Here is a 16,713-nt window from a genome sequence, read left to right on the forward strand (position 1 = left end):
ATAAACATGGATAGTATTTCAGGTGTGATCATACCAGCACTTATACACTGGATCCCATCAGAACTCCGCAGTTAAGCGTGCTTGGGCGAGAGTAGTACTAGAATGGGTGACCCCCTAGGAAGTCCTCGTGTAGCACCCCCCTTTTTCGTTGTCCGTTTGCGTTTTTTTTTTTTTACATTTTACGTGCTGTTTTTTGGTTTTTTTTCCTTTCTTTCTTGCTATTTCTATGCTCAGGTGCCCTCCGTTTCATGGTTCATGGTTTTCGTATTTTTGGAACGGAGCCGATCGGTCATGTGGGTCCCACGCCCCGCGTACCAAAACAAAGGAGGTTCTGCGTCTTGTAACACATAAAAGCAATAAACATAGATAGTATTTCGTGTGCGATCATACCAGCACTAATGCACCGAATCCCATCAGAACTCCGTTTGCGTTTTCTTTTTACATTTTACGTGCGGTTTTTTGGTTTTTATTCCTTTCTTTCTTGCTATTTCTATGCTCGGGTGCCCTCCGGTTCATGGTTGATGGTTTTCGTATTTTTGGAACGGAGCCGATCGGTCACGTGGGTCCCACGCCCAGCGTACCAAAACAAAGTAGGTTCTGTGTCTTGTAACAAATAAAAGCAATAAACATGGATAGTATTTCGGGTGCGATCATACCAGCAATAATGCACCGGATCCCATTTGAACTCCGCAGTTAAGAGTGCTTTCGCGAGAGTAGTACTAGAATGGGTGACCCCCAGGGAAGTCCTCGTGTTGCACCCCCCCTTTTTCGTTGTCCGTTTGCGTTTTTTTTTTACATTTTACGTGCGGTTTTTTGGTTTTTTTCCTTTCTTTCTTGCTATTTCTATGCTCGGATGTCATCTGGTTCATGTTGATGGTTTTCGTATTTTTAGAACGGAGCCGATCGGTCACGTGGGTCCCACGCCCCGCGTACCAAAACAAAGGAGGTTCTGCGTCTTGTAACACATAAAAACAATAAACATGGATAGTATTTCGGGTGCGATCATACCAGCACCAATGCACCGGATCCCATCAGAACTCTGCAGTTTAACGTGCTTCGGCAAGACTAGTACTTGGATGGTGACCCCCTGGGAAGTCCTCATGTTGCACCCCCCCCCCCCCCTTTTTCGTTGTCCGTTTGCGTTTTTTTTTACATTTTACGTGCGGTTTTTTGGTTTTTATTCCTTTCTTTCTTGCTATTTCTATGCTCGGGTGCCCTCCAGTTCATGGTTGATGGTTTTCGTATTTTTGGAACGGAGCCGATCGGTCACGTGGATCCCACGCCCAACGTACCAAAACAAAGGAGGTTTTGCGTCTTGTAACATATAAAAACAATAAACATGGATAGTATTTCGGGTGCGATCATACCTGCACTAATGCATCGGATCCCATCAGAACTCCGCAGTTAAGCGTGCTTTGGCGAGAGTAGTACTAGAATGGGTGACCCCCTGGGAAGGCCGCGTGTTGCGCCCCCCTTTTTCGTTGTCGGTTTGTGTTTTTTTTTAGATTTTACGTGCGGTTTTTTGGTTTTTATTCCTTTCTTTCTTGCTATTTCTATGCTCGGGTGCCATCTGGGTCATGGTTGATGGTTTTTCGTATTTTTGGAACGGAGCCGATCGGTCACGTGGGTCCCACGCCCGGCGTACCAAAACAAAGGAGGTTCTGCGTCTTGTAACACATAAAAGCAATAAACATGGATAGTATTTTGGGTGCGATCATACCAGCACTAATGCACCGGATCCCATCGGAACTCCACAGTTAAGCGTGCTTGGGCGAGAGTAGTACTAGGATGGGTGACCGCCTGGGAAGTCCTCGTGATGCACATTCCTTTTTCGTTGTCCGTTTGCGTTTTTTTTTTTTTTACATTTTACGTACGTTTTTTGTTTTTTTTTCCTTTCTTTCTTGCTATTTCTATGCTCGGGTGCCCTCCGGTTCATGGTTGATGGTTTTCGTATTTTTGGAACGGAGCCGATCAGTCATGTAGGTCTCACGCCCCGCATACCAAAACAAAGGAGGTTCTGCGTCTTGTAACACATAAAAGCAATAAACATGGATACTATTTCGGGTGCGATCATACCAGCACTAATGAACCGGATCCCATCAGAACTCTGCAGTTAAGCGTGCTTGGGCGAGAGTTTTACTAGGATGAGTGACCCCCTGGGAAGTCCTTGTGTTGCACCCCCCCTTTTTAGTTTGTCCGTTTGTGTTTTTTTTACATTTTACGTGCAGTTTTTTGGTTTTTTTCCTTTCTTTCTTGCTATTTCTATGATCGGGTGCCCTCCGGTTCATGGTTGATAGTTTTCGTAGTTTTGGAACGGAGCCTATCGGTCACGTAGGTCCCACGCTCCGCATACCAAAACAAAGGAGGTTATGCGTCTTGTAAAACATAAAAACAATAAACATGGATATTATTTCGGGTGTGATCATACCACCACTTATACACCGGATCCCATCAGAACTCCGCAGTTAAGCGTGCTTGGGCGAGAGTAGTACTAGAATGGGTGACCCCCTGGGATGTCCACGTGTAGCACCCCCCTTTTTCGTTGTCCGTTTTCATTTTTTTTTTTACATTTTACGTGCGGTTTTTTGGTTTTTTTTCCTTTCTTTCTTGCTATTTCTATGCTCGGGTGCCCTCCGTTTCATGGTTCATGGTTTTCGTCTTTTTGGAACGGAGCCGATCGGTCACGTGGGTCCCACGCCCCGCGTACCAAAACAAAGGAGGTTCTGCGTCTTGTAACTCATAAAAGCAATAAACATGGATAGTATTTCGTGTGCGATCATACCAGCACTAATGCACCGAATACCATCAGAACTCCGCAGTTAAGTGTGCTTGGGCGAGAGTAGTACAAGGATGGGCGACCCCCTGGTAAGTGCTCGTGTTGCACCCTCTTTTTCGTTGTCCGTTTGCGTTTTTTTTTACATTTTACGTGCGGTTTTTTGGTTTTTTTTCCTTTCTTTCTTGCTATTTCTATGCTCGGGTGCGATCCGGATCATGGTTGACGGTTTTCGTATTTTTGGAACGGATCCGATCGGTCATGTGGATCCCACACCCTGCGTACAAAAACAAAGGAGGTTCTGCGTCTTGAAACACATAAAAACAATAAACATGGATAGTATTTTGGGTGCGATCATACCAGCACTAATGCACCGGATCCCATTTGAACTCCGCAATTAAGAGTGCTAGGGAGAGAGTAGTACTAGGATGGGTGACCCCCTGGGAAGTCCTCGTGATGCACCCTCCTTTTTCGTTGTCCGTTTGCGTTTTTTTTTACATTTTGCGTACGCTTTTTTGGTTTTTTCCTTTCTTTCTTGCTATTTCTATGCTCGGGTGCCCTCTGGTTCATTGTTGATGGTTTTCGTATTTTCGGAACGGAGTTGATCGGTCACGTAAGTCTCACGCCCCGCGTACTAAAACAAAGGAGATTCTGCGTCTTGTAACACATAAAAGCAATAAACATGGATAATATTTCATGTGCGATCATACCAGAACTAATGCACCGGATCCCATCAGAACTCCGTAGTTAAGCGTGCTTTGGCGAGAGTAGTACTAGAATGCGTGACCCCCTGGGAAGTCCTCGTGTTGCACCCCCCTTTTTCGTTGTCCGTTTGTGTTTTTTTTTTACATTTTACGTGTGGTTTTTTGGTTTTTTTCCTTTCTTTCTTGCTATTTCTATGCTCGGGTGCCATCTGGTTCATGGTTGATGGTTTTCGAATCTTTAGAACGGAGCCGATCGGTCACATGGGTCCCACGCCCCGCGTACCAAAATAAAGGAGGTTCTGCGTCTTGTAAGACATAAAAGCAATGAACATGGATAGTATTTTGGGTGCGATCATACGTACGGTTTTTTGGTTTTTTTCCTTTCTTTCTTGCTATTTCTATGCTCGGGTGCCCTCAAGTTCATGGTTGATGGTTTTCGTATTTTTGGAACGGAGCCGATCGGTCATGTAGGTCTCACACCTCGCGTACCAAAACAAAGGTGGTTCTGCGTCTTGTAACACATTAAAGCAATAAACATGGATAGTATTTCGTGTACCAGCACTAATGCACTGGATCCCATCAGAACTCTGCAGTTAAGCGTGCTTGGGCGAGAGTATTACTAGGATGGGTGACCCCCTGAGAAGTCCTCGTGTTGCACCCCGCCCCCCTTTTTAGTTTGTCCATTTCCGTTTTTTTTTTACATTTTACGTGCGGTTTTTTGGTTTTTTTCCTTTCTTTCTTGCTATTTCTATGCTCGGGTGCCCTCCGGTTCATTGTTGATGGTTTTCGTAGTTTTGGAACGGAGCCGATCGGTCGCGTAGGTCCCACGCTCCGCATACCAAAACAAAGGAGGTTCTGCGTCTTGTAACACATAAAAACAATAAACATGGATAGTATTTCGGGTGCGATCATACCAGCACCAATGCACCGGATCCCATCAGAATTTTGCAGTTTAGCATGCTTGGGCAAGAGTAGTACTTGGATGGGTGACCCCCTGGGAAGTCCTCACGTTGCACCCCCCTTTTTCGTTGTCCGTTTGCGTTTTTTTTTTACGTTTTTACATGCGGTTTTTTGGTTTTTATTCCTTTCTTTCTTGCTATTTCTATGCTCGGGTGCCCTCCGGTTCATGGTTGATGGTGTTTGTATTTTTGGAATGGAGCCGATCGGTCACGTGGGTCCCACGCCCAACGTACCAAAACAAAGAAGGTTCTGCGTCTTGTAACACATAAAAACAATAACAATGGATAGTATTTCGGGTGCGATCATACCTGCACTAATGCACCGGATCCCATCAGAACTCCGCAGTTAAGCGTGCTTTGGCGAGAGTAGTACTAGGATTGGTGACCCCCTGGGAAGTCCTCGTGTTGCACCCCCTTTTTCGTTGTCAATTTTGCGTTTTTTTTTAGATTTTACGTGCGTTTTTTTGGTTTTTTTCCTTTCTTTCTTGCTATTTCTATGCTCGGGTGCCATCTGGTTCATGGTTGATGGTTTTCGTATTTTTGGAACGGAGCCAATCGGTCACGTGGGTCCCACGCCCAGCGTACCAAAACAAAGGAGGTTCTGCGTCCTGTAACACATAAAAGCAATAAACATGGATAGTATTTTGGGGGCGATCATACCAGCACTAATGCACCGGATCCCATCAGAACTCCGCAGTTAAGCGTGCTTGGGCATTACGAGTAGTACTAGGATGGGTGACCCCCTGGGAAGTCCTCGTGATGCACACTCCTTTTTCGTTGTCCGTTTGCGTTTTTTTTTTTTTTTTACATTTTACGTACGGTATTTTGGTTTTTTTCCTTTCTTTCTTGCTATTGTATGCTCGGGTGCCCTCCGATTCATGGTTGATGGTTTTCGTATTTTTGGAACGGAGTCGATCGGTCATGTAGGTCTCACACCCCACGTACCAAAACAAAGGAGGTTCTGCGTCTTGTAACACATAAAAGCAATAAACATGGATAGTATTTCGGGTGCGATCATACCAACACTAATGAACCGGATCCCATCAGAACTCTGCAGTTAAGCGTGCTTGGGCGAGAGTATTACTAGGATGGGTGACCCCCTGGGAAGTCCGCGTGTTGCACCCCCCTTTTTAGTTTGTCCGTTTGCGTTTTTTTTTACATTTTACGTGCCGTTTTTTCGTTTTTTCCTTTCTTTCTTGCTATTTCTATGCTCGGGTGCCCTCCGGTAAATGGTTCATGGTTTTCGTATTTTTGGAACGGAGCCGATCGGTCACATGGGTCCCACGCCCCGCGTACCAAAACAAAGAAAGTTCTGCGTCTTGTAACACATAAAAACAATAAACATGGATAGTATTTCGGGTGCGATCATACCAGCACCAGTGCACCGGATCCCATCAGAACTCCGCAGTTAAACGTGCATGGGCAAGAGTAGTACTTGGATGGGTGACCACCTGGGAAGTCCTGATGTTGCACCCCACTTTTTCGTTGTCCGTTTTCGTCTTTGTTTACATTTTACATGCTGTTTTTTGGTTTGTATTCCTTTCTTTCTTGCTATTTCTATGCTCGGGTGCCCTCCGGTTCATGGTTGATGGTTTTCGTATTTTTGGAACGGAGCCGATCGGTCACGTGGGTCCCACGCCCAGCGTACCAAAACAAAGGAGGTTCTGCGTCTTGTAACACATAAAAACAATAAACATGGATAGTATTTCGGGTGCGATCATACCAGCACTAATGCACCGGATCCCATCAGAACTCCGCAGTTAAGCGTGCTTGGGCGAGAGTAGTACTAGAATTGGTGACCCCCTGGGAAGTCCTCGTGTAGCACCCCCCCTTTTTCGTTGTCCGTTTGCGTTTTTTTTTTTTTTTTTACATTTTACGTGCATGTTTTTTGGTTTTTTTTTTCCTTTCTTTCTTGCATTTCTATGCTCGGGTGCGATCCGGTTCATGGTTGATGGTTTTCGTATTTTTGGAACGGAGTCGATCGGCCACGTAGGTTCCACGCTCCGCGTACCAATACAAAGGAGATTCTGCGTCTTGTAACACATAAGAGCAATAAACATGGATAGTATTTCAGGTGTGATCATACCAGCACTTATACACTGGATCCCATCAGAACTCCGCAGTTAAGCGTGCTTGGGCGAGAGTAGTACTAGAATGGGTGACCCCCTGGGAAGTCCTCGTGTAGCACCCCCCTTTTTCGTTGTCCGTTTGCGTTTTTTTTTTTTACATTTTACGTGCTGTTTTTTGGTTTTTTTCCTTTCTTTCTTGCTATTTCTATGCTCAGGTGCCCTCCGTTTCATGGTTCATGGTTTTCGTATTTTTGGAACGGAGCCGATCGGTCATGTGGGTCCCACGCCCCGCATACCAAAACAAAGGAGGTTCTGCGTCTTGTAACACATAAAAGCAATAGACATAGATAGTATTTCGTGTGCGATCATACCAGCACTAATGCACCGAATCCCATCAGAACTCCGTTTGCGTTTTCTTTTTACATTTTACGTGCGGTTTTTTGGTTTTTATTCCTTTCTTTATTGCTATTTCTATGCTCGGGAGCCCTCCGGTTCATGGTTGATGGTTTTCGTATTTTTGGAACGGAGCCGATCGGTCACGTGGGTCCCACGCCCAGCGTACCAAAACAAAGTAGGTTCTGTGTCTTGTAACAAATAAAAGCAATAAACATGGATAGTATTTCGGGTGCGATCATACCAGCAATAATGCACCGGATCCCATTTGAACTCCGCAGTTAAGAGTGCTTTCGCGAGAGTAGTACTAGAATGGGTGACCCCCTGGGAAGTCCTCGTGTTGCACCCCCCCTTTTTCGTTGTCCGTTTGCGTTTTTTTTTACATTTTACGTGCGGTTTTTTGGTTTTTTTCCTTTCTTTCTTGCTATTTCTATGCTCGGATGTCATCTGGTTCATGTTGATGGTTTTCGTATTTTTAGAACGGAGCCGATCGGTCACGTGGGTCCCACGCCCCGCGTACCAAAACAAAGGAGGTTCTGCGTCTTGTAACACATAAAAACAATAAACATGGATAGTATTTCGGGTGCGATCATACCAGCACCAATGCACCGGATCCCATCAGAACTCTGCAGTTTAGCGTGCTTCGGCAAGACTAGTACTTGGATGGTGACCCCCTGGGAAGTCCTCATGTTGCACCCCCCCCCCCCCTTTTTCGTTGTCCGTTTGCGTTTTTTTTTTTACATTTTACGTGCGGTTTTTTGGTTTTTATTCCTTTCTTTCTTGCTATTTCTATGCTCGAGTGCCCTCCGGTTCATGGTTGATGGTTTTCGTATTTTTGGAACGGAGCCGATCGGTCACGTGGATCCCACGCCCAACGTACCAAAACAAAGGAGGTTTTGCGTCTTGTAACACATAAAAACAATAAACATGGATAGTATTTCGGGTGCGATCATACCTGCACTAATGCATCGGATCCCATCAGAACTCCGCAGTTAAGCGTGCTTTGGCGAGAGTAGTACTAGAATGGGTGACCCCCTAGGAAGGCCGCGTGTTGCACCCCCTTTTTCGTTGTCGGTTTGCGTTTTTTTTTAGATTTTACGTGCGGTTTTTTGGTTTTTATTCCTTTCTTTCTTGCTATTTCTATGCTCGGGTGCCATCTGGTTCATGGTTGATGGTTTTCGTATTTTTGGAACGGAGCCGATCGGTCACGTGGGTCCCACGCCCGGCGTACCAAAACAAAGGAGGTTCTGCGTCTTGTAACACATAAAAGCAATAAACATGGATAGTATTTTGGGTGCGATCATACCAGCACTAATGCACCGGATCCCATCAGAACTCCACAGTTAAGCGTGCTTGGGCGAGAGTAGTACTAGGATGGGTGACCGCCTGGGAAGTCCTCGTGATGCACATTCTTTTTTCGTTGTCCGTTTGCGTTTTTTTTTTTTACATTTTACGTACGTTTTTTGTTTTTTTTCCTTTCTTTCTTGCTATTTCTATGCCCGGGTGCCCTCCGGTTCATGGTTGATGGTTTTCGTATTTTTGGAATGGAGCCGATCAGTCATGTAGGTCTCACGCCCCGCATACCAAAACAAAGGAGGTTCTGCGTCTTGTAACACATAAAAGCAATAAACATGGATACTATTTCGGGTGCGATCATACCAGCACTAATGAACCGGATCCCATCAGAACTCTGCAGTTAAGCGTGCTTGGGCGAGAGTATTACTAGGATGAGTGACCCCCTTGGAAGTCCTTGTGTTGCACCCCCCTTTTTAGTTTGTCCATTTGTGTTTTTTTTACATTTTACGTGCAGTTTTTTGGTTTTTTTTCCTTTCTTTCTTGCTATTTCTATGATCGGGTGCCCTCCGGTTCATGGTTGATGGTTTTCGTAGTTTTGGAACGGAGCCTATCGGTCACGTAGGTCCCACGCTCCGCATACCAAAACAAAGGAGGTTCTGCGTCTTGTAGCACATAAAAAACAATAAACATGGATAGTATTTCGGGTGCGATCATACCAGCACCAATGCACCGGATCCCATCAGAACACCGCAGTTAAGCATGCTTGGGCAAGAGTAGTACTTGGATGGGTGACCCCCTGGGAAGTCCTCATGTTGCACCCCCCCCCCCCTTTTTGGTTGTCCGTTTGCGTTTTTTTTTACATTTTACGTGCGGTTTTTTGGTTTTTATTCCTTTCTTTCTTGCTATTTCTATGCTCAGGTGCCCTCCGGTTCATGGTTGATGGTTTTCGTATTTTTGGAACGGAGCCGATCGGTCATGTAGGTCTCACGCCCCGCATACCAAAACAAAGGAGGTTCTGCGTCTTGTAACACATAAAAGCAATAAACATGGATAGTATTTCGTGTGCGCTCATACCAGCACTAATGCACCGGATCCCCCATCAGAACTCTGCAGTTAAGCGTGCTTGGGCGAGAGTATTACTAGGATGGGTGACCCCCTAGGAAGTCCTCGTGTTGCACCCCCCCTGCTTTTTAGTTTGTCCGTTTCCTTTTTTTACATTTTACGTGCGGTTTTTTGTTTTTTTTCCTTTCTTTCTTGATATTTCTATGCTTAGGTGCCCTCCGGTTCATCGTTGATGGTTTTCGTAGTTTTGGAACGGAGCCGATCGGTCACATAGGTCCCACGCTCCGCATACCAAAACAAAGGAGGTTCTGCGTCTTGTAACACATAAAAACAATAAACATAGATAGTATTTCGGGTGCGATCATACCAGCACCAATGCACCGGATCCCATCAGAACTCCGCAGTTTAGCGTGCTTGGGCAAGAGTAGTACTTGGATGGGTGACCCCCTGGGAAGTCCTGATGTTGCAGCCCCCTTTATCGTTGTCCGTTTGCATTTTTTTTTTTACATTTTACGTGCGGTTTTTTGGTTTTTATTCCTTTCTTTCTTGCTATTTCTATGCTTGGGTGCCCTCCGGTTCATGGTTGATGGTTTTCATATTTTTGGAACGGAGCCGATCGGTCACGTGGGTCCCACGCCCAGCGTACCAAAACAAAGGAGGTTTTTTGGTTTTTTCCTTTCTTTCTTGCTATTTCTATGCTCGGGTGCCCTCTGGTTCATTGTTGATGGTTTTCGTATTTTCGGAACGGAGTTGATCGGTCACGTAAGTCTCACGCCCCGCGTACTAAAACAAAGGAGATTCTGCGTCTTGTAACACATAAAAGCAATAAACATGGATAATATTTCGGGTGCGATCATACCAGAACTAATGCACCGGATCCCATCAGAACTCCGCAGTTAAGCGTGCTTTGGCGAGAGTAGTACTAGAATGCGTGACCCCCTGGGAAGTCCTCGTGTTGCACCCCCCCTTTTTCGTTGTCCGTTTGTGTTTTTTTTTTACATTTTACGTGTGGTTTTTTGGTTTTTTTCCTTTCTTTCTTGCTATTTCTATGCTCAGGTGCCATCTGGTTCATGGTTGATGGTTTTCGAATCTTTAGAACGGAGCCGATCGGTCACATGGGTCCCACGCCCCGCGTACCAAAATAAAGGAGGTTCTGCGTCTTGTAAGACATAAAAGCAATGAACATGGATAGTATTTTGGGTGCGATCATACGTACGGTTTTTTGGTTTTTTTCCTTTCTTTCTTGCTATTTCTATGCTCGGGTGCCCTCAAGTTCATGGTTGATGGTTTTCGTATTTTTGGAACGGAGCCGATCGGTCATGTAGGTCTCACACCTCGCGTACCAAAACAAAGGTGGTTCTGCGTCTTGTAACACATTAAAGCAATAAACATGGATAGTATTTCGTGTACCAGCACTAATGCACTGGATCCCATCAGAACTCTGCAGTTAAGCGTGCTTGGGCGAGAGTATTACTAGGATGGGTGACCCCCTGAGAAGTCCTCGTGTTGCACCCCCCCCCCCCTTTTTAGTTTGTCCATTTCCGTTTTTTTTTACATTTTACGTGCGGTTTTTTGGTTTTTTTTTCCTTTCTTTCTTGCTATTTCTATGCTCGGGTGCCCTCCGGTTCATTGTTGATGGTTTTCGTAGTTTTGGAACGGAGCCGATCGGTCGCGTAGGTCCCACGCTCCGCATACCAAAACAAAGGAGGTTCTGCGTCTTGTAACACATAAAAACAATAAACATGGATAGTATTTCGGGTGCGATCATACCAGCACCAATGCACCGGATCCCATCAGAATTTTGCAGTTTAGCATGCTTGGGCAAGAGTAGTACTTGGATGGGTGACCCCCTGGGAAGTCCTCACGTTGCACCCCCCTTTTTCGTTGTCCGTTTGCGTTTTTTTTTTTACGTTTTTACATGCGGTTTTTTGGTTTTTATTCCTTTCTTTCTTGCTATTTCTATGCTCGGGTGCCCTCCGGTTCATGGTTGATGGTGTTTGTATTTTTGGAATGGAGCCGATCGGTCACGTGGGTCCCACGCCCAACGTACCAAAACAAAGAAGGTTCTGCGTCTTGTAACACATAAAAACAATAACAATGGATAGTATTTCGGGTGCGATCATACCTGCACTAATGCACCGGATCCCATCAGAACTCCGCAGTTAAGCGTGCTTTGGCGAGAGTAGTACTAGGATTGGTGACCCCCTGGGAAGTCCTCGTGTTGCACCCCCTTTTTCGTTGTCAATTTTGCGTTTTTTTTTAGATTTTACGTGCGTTTTTTTGGTTTTTTTCCTTTCTTTCTTGCTATTTCTATGCTCGGGTGCCATCTGGTTCATGGTTGATGGTTTCCGTATTTTTGGAACGGAGCCGATCGGTCACGTGGGTCCCACGCCCCGCGTACCAAAACAAAGGAGGTTCTGCGTCCTGTAACACATAAAAGCAATAAACATGGATAGTATTTTGGGGGCGATCATACCAGCACTAATGCACCGGATCCCATCAGAACTCCGCAGTTAAGCGTGCTTGGGCATTACGAGTAGTACTAGGATGGGTGACCCCCTGGGAAGTCCTCGTGATGCACACACCTTTTTCGTTGTCCGTTTGCGTTTTTTTTTTTTTTTTTTTACATTTTACGTACGGTTTTTTGGTTTTTTTTTCCTTTCTTTCTTGCTATTGTATGCTCGGGTGCCCTCCGATTCATGGTTGATGGTTTTCGTATTTTTGGAACGGAGTCGATCGGTCATGTAGGTCTCACACCCCACGTACCAAAACAAAGGAGGTTCTGCGTCTTGTAACACATAAAAGCAATAAACATGGATAGTATTTCGGGTGCGATCATACCAACACTAATGAACTGGATCCCATCAGAACTCTGCAGTTAAGCGTGCTTAGGCGAGAGTATTACTAGGATGGGTGACCCCCTGGGAAGTCCGCGTGTTGCACCCCCCTTTTTAGTTTGTCCGTTTGCGTTTTTTTTTACATTTTACATGCCGTTTTTTCGTTTTTTCCTTTCTTTCTTGCTATTTCTATGCTCAGGTGCCCTCCGGTTCATGGTTGATGGATTTCGTAGTTTTGGAACGGAGCCTATCGGTCACGTAGGTCCCACGCTCCGCATACCAAAATGAAGGAGGTTCTGCGTCTTGTAACACATAAAAACAATAAACATGGATAGTATTTCGGGTGCGATCATACCAGCACCAGTGCACCGGATCCCATCAGAACTCCGCAGTTAAACGTGCATGGGCAAGAGTAGTACTTGGATGGGTGACCCCCTGGGAAGTCCTGATGTTGCACCCCACTTTTTCGTTGTCCGTTTTCGTCTTTGTTTACATTTTACATGCTGTTTTTTGGTTTGTATTCCTTTCTTTCTTGCTATTTCTATGCTCGGGTGCCCTCCGGTTCATGGTTGATGGTTTTCGTATTTTTGGAACGGAGCCGATCGGTCACGTGGGTCCCACGCCCAGCGTACCAAAACAAAGGAGGTTCTGCGTCTTGTAACACATAAAAACAATAAACATGGATAGTATTTCGGGTGCGATCATACCAGCACTAATGCACCGGATCCCATCAGAACTCCGCAGTTAAGCGTGCTTGGGCGAGAGTAGTACTAGAATTGGTGACCCCCTGGGAAGTCCTCGTGTAGCACCCCCCTTTTTCGTTGTCCGTTTGCGTTTTTTTTTTTTTTTTTTTTACATTTTACGTGCAGGTTTTTTGGTTTTTTTTTTCCTTTCTTTCTTGCATTTCTATGCTCGGGTGCGATCCGGTTCATGGTTGATGGTTTTCGTATTTTTGGAACGGAGTCGATCGGCCACGTAGGTTCCACGCTCCGCGTACCAATACAAAGGAGATTCTGCGTCTTGTAACACATAAGAGCAATAAACATGGATAGTATTTCAGGTGTGATCATACCAGCACTTATACACTGGATCCCATCAGAACTCCGCAGTTAAGCGTGCTTGGGCGAGAGTAGTACTAGAATGGGTGACCCCCTGGGAAGTCCTCGTGTAGCACCCCCCTTTTTCGTTGTCCGTTTGCGTTTTTTTTTTTACATTTTACGTGCTGTTTTTTGGTTTTTTTTCCTTTCTTTCTTGCTATTTCTATGCTCAGGTGCCCTCCGTTTCATGGTTCATGGTTTTCGTATTTTTGGAACGGAGCCGATCGGTCATGTGGGTCCCACGCCCCGCGTACCAAAACAAAGGAGGTTCTGCGTCTTGTAACACATAAAAGCAATAAACATAGATAGTATTTCGTGTGCGATCATACCAGCACTAATGCACCGAATCCCATCAGAACTCCGTTTGCGTTTTCTTTTTACATTTTACGTGCGGTTTTTTGGTTTTTATTCCTTTCTTTCTTGCTATTTCTATGCTCGGGTGCCCTCCGGTTCATGGTTGATGGTTTTCGTATTTTTGGAACGGAGCCGATCGGTCACGTGGGTCCCACGCCCAGCGTACCAAAACAAAGTAGGTTCTGTGTCTTGTAACAAATAAAAGCAATAAACATGGATAGTATTTCGGGTGCGATCATACCAGCAATAATGCACCGGATCCCATTTGAACTCCGCAGTTAAGAGTGCTTTCGCGAGAGTAGTACTAGAATGGGTGACCCCGTGGGAAGTCCTCGTGTTGCACCCCCCCTTTTTCGTTGTCCGTTTGCGTTTTTTTTTTACATTTTACGTGCGGTTTTTTGGTTTTTTTCCTTTCTTTCTTGCTATTTCTATGCTCGGATGTCATCTGGTTCATGTTGATGGTTTTCGTATTTTTAGAACGGAGCCGATCGGTCACGTGGGTCCCACGCCCCGCGTACCAAAACAAAGGAGGTTCTGCGTCTTGTAACACATAAAAACAATAAACATGGATAGTATTTCGGGTGCGATCATACCAGCACCAATGCACCGGATCCCATCAGAACTCTGCAGTTTAGCGTGCTTCGGCAAGACTAGTACTTGGATGGTGACCCCCTGGGAAGTCCTCATGTTGCACCCCCCCCCTTTGTCGTTGTCCGTTTGCGTTTTTTTTACATTTTACGTGCGGTTTTTTGGTTTTTATTCCTTTCTTTCTTGCTATTTCTATGCTCGGGTGCCCTCCGGTGCATGGTTGATGGTTTTCGTATTTTTGGAACGGAGCCGATCGGTCACGTGGATCCCACGCCCAACGTACCAAAACAAAGGAGGTTTTGCGTCTTGTAACACATGAAAACAATAAACATGGATAGTATTTCGGGTGCGATCATACCTGCACTAATGCATCGGATCCCATCAGAACTCCGCAGTTAAGCGTGCTTAGGCGAGAGTAGTACTAGAATGGGTGACCCCCTGGGAAGGCCGCGTGTTGCGCCCCCCTTTTTCGTTGTCGGTTTGTGTTTTTTTTTAGATTTTACGTGCGGTTTTTTGGTTTTTATTCCATTCTTTCTTGCTATTTCTATGCTCGGGTGCCATCTGGTTCATGGTTGATGGTTTTCGTATTTTTGGAACGGAGCCGATCGGTCACGTGGGTCCCACGCCCGGCGTACCAAAACAAAGGAGGTTCTGCGTCTTGTAACATATAAAAGCAATAAACATGGATAGTATTTTGGGTGCGATCATACCAGCACTAATGCACCGGATCCCATCGGAACTCCACAGTTAAGCGTGCTTGGGCGAGAGTAGTACTAGGATGGGTGACCGCCTGGGAAGTCCTCGTGATGCACATTCCTTTTTCGTTGTCCGTTTGCGTTTTTTTTTTTTTACATTTTACGTACGTTTTTTGTTTTTTTTCCTTTCTTTCTTGCTATTTCTATGCCCGGGTGCCCTCCGGTTCATGGTTGATGGTTTTCGTATTTTTGGAACGGAGCCGATCAGTCATGTAGGTCTCACGCCCCGCATACCAAAACAAAGGAGGTTCTGCGTCTTGTAACACATAAAAGCAATAAACATGGATACTATTTCGGGTGCGATCATACCAGCACTAATGAACCGGATCCCATCAGAACTCTGCAGTTAAGCGTGCTTGGGCGAGAGTTTTACTAGGATGAGTGACCCCCTGGGAAGTCCTTGTGTTGCACCCCCCTTTTTAGTTTGTCCGTTTGTGTTTTTTTTACATTTTACGTGCAGTTTTTTGGTTTTTTTCCTTTCTTTCTTGCTATTTCTATGATCGGGTGCCCTCCGGTTCATGGTTGATGGTTTTCGTAGTTTTGGAACGGAGCCTATCGGTCACGTAGGTCCCACGCTCCGCACACCAAAACAAAGGAGGTTATGCGTCTTGTAACACATAAAAACAATAAACATGGATATTATTTCGGGTGTGATCATACCACCACTTATACACCGGATCCCATCAGAACTCCGCAGTTAAGCGTGCTTGGGCGAGAGTAGTACTAGAATGGGTGACCCCCTGGGATGTCCACGTGTAGCACCCCCCTTTTTCGTTGTCCGTTTTCATTTTTTTTTTTACATTTTACGTGCGGTTTTTTGGTTTTTTTTCCTTTCTTTCTTGCTATTTCTATGCTCGGGTGCCCTCCGTTTCATGGTTCATGGTTTTCGTCTTTTTGGAACGGAGCCGATCGGTCACGTGGGTCCCACGCCCCGCGTACCAAAACAAAGGAGGTTCTGCGTCTTGTAACTCATAAAAGCAATAAACATGGATAGTATTTCGTGTGCGATCATACCAGCACTAATGCACCGAATACCATCAGAACTCCGCAGTTAAGTGTGCTTGGGCGAGAGTAGTACAAGGATGGGTGACCCCCTGGTAAGTGCTCGTGTTGCACCCTCTTTTTCGTTGTCCGTTTGCGTTTTTTTTTACATTTTACGTGCGGTTTTTTGGTTTTTTTTCCTTTCTTTCTTGCTATTTCTATGCTCGGGTGCGATCCGGATCATGGTTGACGGTTTTCGTATTTTTGGAACGGAGCCGATCGGTCATGTGGATCCCACACCCTGCGTACAAAAACAAAGGAGGTTCTGCGTCTTGAAACACATAAAAACAATAAACATGGATAGTATTTTGGGTGCGATCATACCAGCACTAATGCACCGGATCCCATTTGAACTCCGCAATTAAGAGTGCTTGGGAGAGAGTAGTACTAGGATGGGTGACCCCCTGGGAAGTCCTCGTGATGCACCCTCCTTTTTCGTTGTCCGTTTGCGTTTTTTTTACATTTTGCGTACGGTTTTTTGGTTTTTTCCTTTCTTTCTTGCTATTTCTATGCTCGGGTGCCCTCTGGTTCATTGTTGATGGTTTTCGTATTTTCGGAACGGAGCTGATCGGTCACGTAAGTCTCACGCCCCGCGTACTAAAACAAAGGAGATTCTGTGTCTTGTAACACATAAAAGCATTAAACATGGATAATATTTCATGTGCGATCATACCAGAACTAATGCACCGGATCCCATCAGAACTCCGCAGTTAAGCGTGCTTTGGCGAGAGTAGTACTAGAATGCGTGACCCCCTGGGAAGTCCTCGTGTTGCACCCCCCTTTTT

The 16,713-nt window shown here is 45.4% G+C and overlaps 36 non-coding genes and 8 pseudogenes across 36 annotated transcripts; all 44 read left to right on the forward strand.

Annotated features, from left to right (window-relative positions):
* Positions 1 to 20: 20 nt before the first annotated feature.
* LOC145074986 (5S ribosomal RNA) lies at positions 21 to 139 on the forward strand. Its single transcript, XR_013692228.1, has one exon. It is a non-coding gene; the product is annotated as a 5S ribosomal RNA (ribosomal RNA).
* Positions 140 to 642: 503 nt separating this feature from the next.
* Positions 643 to 761, forward strand: LOC145078690 (5S ribosomal RNA). The gene has a single exon (XR_013694225.1). It is a non-coding gene; the product is annotated as a 5S ribosomal RNA (ribosomal RNA).
* A 233-nt stretch (positions 762 to 994) lies between these two features.
* LOC145080380 (5S ribosomal RNA) lies at positions 995 to 1,112 on the forward strand (annotated as a pseudogene).
* A 241-nt stretch (positions 1,113 to 1,353) lies between these two features.
* LOC145074672 (5S ribosomal RNA) lies at positions 1,354 to 1,472 on the forward strand. The gene has a single exon (XR_013691987.1). It is a non-coding gene; the product is annotated as a 5S ribosomal RNA (ribosomal RNA).
* Positions 1,473 to 1,706: 234 nt separating this feature from the next.
* LOC145073520 (5S ribosomal RNA) lies at positions 1,707 to 1,825 on the forward strand. The gene has a single exon (XR_013691401.1). It is a non-coding gene; the product is annotated as a 5S ribosomal RNA (ribosomal RNA).
* Positions 1,826 to 2,062: 237 nt separating this feature from the next.
* On the forward strand, positions 2,063 to 2,181 carry LOC145078712 (5S ribosomal RNA). The gene has a single exon (XR_013694247.1). It is a non-coding gene; the product is annotated as a 5S ribosomal RNA (ribosomal RNA).
* A 233-nt stretch (positions 2,182 to 2,414) lies between these two features.
* Positions 2,415 to 2,533, forward strand: LOC145078579 (5S ribosomal RNA). The gene has a single exon (XR_013694119.1). It is a non-coding gene; the product is annotated as a 5S ribosomal RNA (ribosomal RNA).
* Positions 2,534 to 2,768: 235 nt separating this feature from the next.
* Positions 2,769 to 2,887, forward strand: LOC145079619 (5S ribosomal RNA; annotated as a pseudogene).
* Positions 2,888 to 3,119: 232 nt separating this feature from the next.
* Positions 3,120 to 3,238, forward strand: LOC145074684 (5S ribosomal RNA). The gene has a single exon (XR_013691998.1). It is a non-coding gene; the product is annotated as a 5S ribosomal RNA (ribosomal RNA).
* Positions 3,239 to 3,469: 231 nt separating this feature from the next.
* Positions 3,470 to 3,588, forward strand: LOC145078982 (5S ribosomal RNA). The gene has a single exon (XR_013694512.1). It is a non-coding gene; the product is annotated as a 5S ribosomal RNA (ribosomal RNA).
* A 437-nt stretch (positions 3,589 to 4,025) lies between these two features.
* On the forward strand, positions 4,026 to 4,138 carry LOC145080337 (5S ribosomal RNA; annotated as a pseudogene).
* Positions 4,139 to 4,377: 239 nt separating this feature from the next.
* On the forward strand, positions 4,378 to 4,496 carry LOC145080126 (5S ribosomal RNA; annotated as a pseudogene).
* Positions 4,497 to 4,731: 235 nt separating this feature from the next.
* On the forward strand, positions 4,732 to 4,850 carry LOC145085742 (5S ribosomal RNA). Its single transcript, XR_013700132.1, has one exon. It is a non-coding gene; the product is annotated as a 5S ribosomal RNA (ribosomal RNA).
* Positions 4,851 to 5,082: 232 nt separating this feature from the next.
* On the forward strand, positions 5,083 to 5,204 carry LOC145079228 (5S ribosomal RNA). The gene has a single exon (XR_013694746.1). It is a non-coding gene; the product is annotated as a 5S ribosomal RNA (ribosomal RNA).
* A 238-nt stretch (positions 5,205 to 5,442) lies between these two features.
* LOC145076501 (5S ribosomal RNA) lies at positions 5,443 to 5,561 on the forward strand. Its single transcript, XR_013692696.1, has one exon. It is a non-coding gene; the product is annotated as a 5S ribosomal RNA (ribosomal RNA).
* Positions 5,562 to 5,793: 232 nt separating this feature from the next.
* LOC145074188 (5S ribosomal RNA) lies at positions 5,794 to 5,912 on the forward strand. The gene has a single exon (XR_013691739.1). It is a non-coding gene; the product is annotated as a 5S ribosomal RNA (ribosomal RNA).
* Positions 5,913 to 6,145: 233 nt separating this feature from the next.
* On the forward strand, positions 6,146 to 6,264 carry LOC145085670 (5S ribosomal RNA). The gene has a single exon (XR_013700062.1). It is a non-coding gene; the product is annotated as a 5S ribosomal RNA (ribosomal RNA).
* A 244-nt stretch (positions 6,265 to 6,508) lies between these two features.
* LOC145073194 (5S ribosomal RNA) lies at positions 6,509 to 6,627 on the forward strand. The gene has a single exon (XR_013691287.1). It is a non-coding gene; the product is annotated as a 5S ribosomal RNA (ribosomal RNA).
* A 501-nt stretch (positions 6,628 to 7,128) lies between these two features.
* On the forward strand, positions 7,129 to 7,247 carry LOC145077121 (5S ribosomal RNA). The gene has a single exon (XR_013692964.1). It is a non-coding gene; the product is annotated as a 5S ribosomal RNA (ribosomal RNA).
* A 232-nt stretch (positions 7,248 to 7,479) lies between these two features.
* Positions 7,480 to 7,597, forward strand: LOC145080290 (5S ribosomal RNA; annotated as a pseudogene).
* Positions 7,598 to 7,839: 242 nt separating this feature from the next.
* On the forward strand, positions 7,840 to 7,958 carry LOC145075183 (5S ribosomal RNA). The gene has a single exon (XR_013692368.1). It is a non-coding gene; the product is annotated as a 5S ribosomal RNA (ribosomal RNA).
* A 232-nt stretch (positions 7,959 to 8,190) lies between these two features.
* LOC145085680 (5S ribosomal RNA) lies at positions 8,191 to 8,309 on the forward strand. Its single transcript, XR_013700071.1, has one exon. It is a non-coding gene; the product is annotated as a 5S ribosomal RNA (ribosomal RNA).
* Positions 8,310 to 8,543: 234 nt separating this feature from the next.
* Positions 8,544 to 8,662, forward strand: LOC145078822 (5S ribosomal RNA). Its single transcript, XR_013694353.1, has one exon. It is a non-coding gene; the product is annotated as a 5S ribosomal RNA (ribosomal RNA).
* A 234-nt stretch (positions 8,663 to 8,896) lies between these two features.
* LOC145078685 (5S ribosomal RNA) lies at positions 8,897 to 9,015 on the forward strand. Its single transcript, XR_013694221.1, has one exon. It is a non-coding gene; the product is annotated as a 5S ribosomal RNA (ribosomal RNA).
* Positions 9,016 to 9,254: 239 nt separating this feature from the next.
* Positions 9,255 to 9,375, forward strand: LOC145078681 (5S ribosomal RNA). Its single transcript, XR_013694217.1, has one exon. It is a non-coding gene; the product is annotated as a 5S ribosomal RNA (ribosomal RNA).
* Positions 9,376 to 9,609: 234 nt separating this feature from the next.
* LOC145077032 (5S ribosomal RNA) lies at positions 9,610 to 9,728 on the forward strand. Its single transcript, XR_013692917.1, has one exon. It is a non-coding gene; the product is annotated as a 5S ribosomal RNA (ribosomal RNA).
* A 373-nt stretch (positions 9,729 to 10,101) lies between these two features.
* On the forward strand, positions 10,102 to 10,220 carry LOC145076582 (5S ribosomal RNA). Its single transcript, XR_013692714.1, has one exon. It is a non-coding gene; the product is annotated as a 5S ribosomal RNA (ribosomal RNA).
* Positions 10,221 to 10,658: 438 nt separating this feature from the next.
* LOC145080338 (5S ribosomal RNA) lies at positions 10,659 to 10,771 on the forward strand (annotated as a pseudogene).
* Positions 10,772 to 11,012: 241 nt separating this feature from the next.
* LOC145080127 (5S ribosomal RNA) lies at positions 11,013 to 11,131 on the forward strand (annotated as a pseudogene).
* Positions 11,132 to 11,367: 236 nt separating this feature from the next.
* Positions 11,368 to 11,486, forward strand: LOC145085744 (5S ribosomal RNA). The gene has a single exon (XR_013700134.1). It is a non-coding gene; the product is annotated as a 5S ribosomal RNA (ribosomal RNA).
* Positions 11,487 to 11,718: 232 nt separating this feature from the next.
* On the forward strand, positions 11,719 to 11,840 carry LOC145079317 (5S ribosomal RNA). The gene has a single exon (XR_013694838.1). It is a non-coding gene; the product is annotated as a 5S ribosomal RNA (ribosomal RNA).
* A 243-nt stretch (positions 11,841 to 12,083) lies between these two features.
* LOC145079149 (5S ribosomal RNA) lies at positions 12,084 to 12,202 on the forward strand. The gene has a single exon (XR_013694671.1). It is a non-coding gene; the product is annotated as a 5S ribosomal RNA (ribosomal RNA).
* Positions 12,203 to 12,434: 232 nt separating this feature from the next.
* LOC145074360 (5S ribosomal RNA) lies at positions 12,435 to 12,553 on the forward strand. Its single transcript, XR_013691813.1, has one exon. It is a non-coding gene; the product is annotated as a 5S ribosomal RNA (ribosomal RNA).
* Positions 12,554 to 12,786: 233 nt separating this feature from the next.
* LOC145085671 (5S ribosomal RNA) lies at positions 12,787 to 12,905 on the forward strand. Its single transcript, XR_013700063.1, has one exon. It is a non-coding gene; the product is annotated as a 5S ribosomal RNA (ribosomal RNA).
* A 246-nt stretch (positions 12,906 to 13,151) lies between these two features.
* Positions 13,152 to 13,270, forward strand: LOC145073201 (5S ribosomal RNA). The gene has a single exon (XR_013691289.1). It is a non-coding gene; the product is annotated as a 5S ribosomal RNA (ribosomal RNA).
* A 501-nt stretch (positions 13,271 to 13,771) lies between these two features.
* LOC145077708 (5S ribosomal RNA) lies at positions 13,772 to 13,890 on the forward strand. The gene has a single exon (XR_013693353.1). It is a non-coding gene; the product is annotated as a 5S ribosomal RNA (ribosomal RNA).
* Positions 13,891 to 14,123: 233 nt separating this feature from the next.
* LOC145080291 (5S ribosomal RNA) lies at positions 14,124 to 14,241 on the forward strand (annotated as a pseudogene).
* Positions 14,242 to 14,476: 235 nt separating this feature from the next.
* LOC145074016 (5S ribosomal RNA) lies at positions 14,477 to 14,595 on the forward strand. Its single transcript, XR_013691649.1, has one exon. It is a non-coding gene; the product is annotated as a 5S ribosomal RNA (ribosomal RNA).
* A 233-nt stretch (positions 14,596 to 14,828) lies between these two features.
* LOC145073525 (5S ribosomal RNA) lies at positions 14,829 to 14,947 on the forward strand. Its single transcript, XR_013691411.1, has one exon. It is a non-coding gene; the product is annotated as a 5S ribosomal RNA (ribosomal RNA).
* Positions 14,948 to 15,182: 235 nt separating this feature from the next.
* On the forward strand, positions 15,183 to 15,301 carry LOC145078713 (5S ribosomal RNA). Its single transcript, XR_013694248.1, has one exon. It is a non-coding gene; the product is annotated as a 5S ribosomal RNA (ribosomal RNA).
* Positions 15,302 to 15,533: 232 nt separating this feature from the next.
* LOC145078581 (5S ribosomal RNA) lies at positions 15,534 to 15,652 on the forward strand. Its single transcript, XR_013694121.1, has one exon. It is a non-coding gene; the product is annotated as a 5S ribosomal RNA (ribosomal RNA).
* Positions 15,653 to 15,887: 235 nt separating this feature from the next.
* LOC145079489 (5S ribosomal RNA) lies at positions 15,888 to 16,006 on the forward strand. Its single transcript, XR_013695000.1, has one exon. It is a non-coding gene; the product is annotated as a 5S ribosomal RNA (ribosomal RNA).
* Positions 16,007 to 16,238: 232 nt separating this feature from the next.
* On the forward strand, positions 16,239 to 16,357 carry LOC145074434 (5S ribosomal RNA). The gene has a single exon (XR_013691845.1). It is a non-coding gene; the product is annotated as a 5S ribosomal RNA (ribosomal RNA).
* Positions 16,358 to 16,587: 230 nt separating this feature from the next.
* Positions 16,588 to 16,706, forward strand: LOC145078952 (5S ribosomal RNA). Its single transcript, XR_013694483.1, has one exon. It is a non-coding gene; the product is annotated as a 5S ribosomal RNA (ribosomal RNA).
* Positions 16,707 to 16,713: the final 7 nt, after the last annotated feature.

The sequence above is a fragment of the Lactuca serriola genome, chromosome 1 (genome assembly GCF_051521515.1).
Source record: "Lactuca serriola cultivar US96UC23 chromosome 1, Lser_US96UC23_V15, whole genome shotgun sequence".
NCBI lineage: Eukaryota > Viridiplantae > Streptophyta > Magnoliopsida > Asterales > Asteraceae > Lactuca > Lactuca serriola.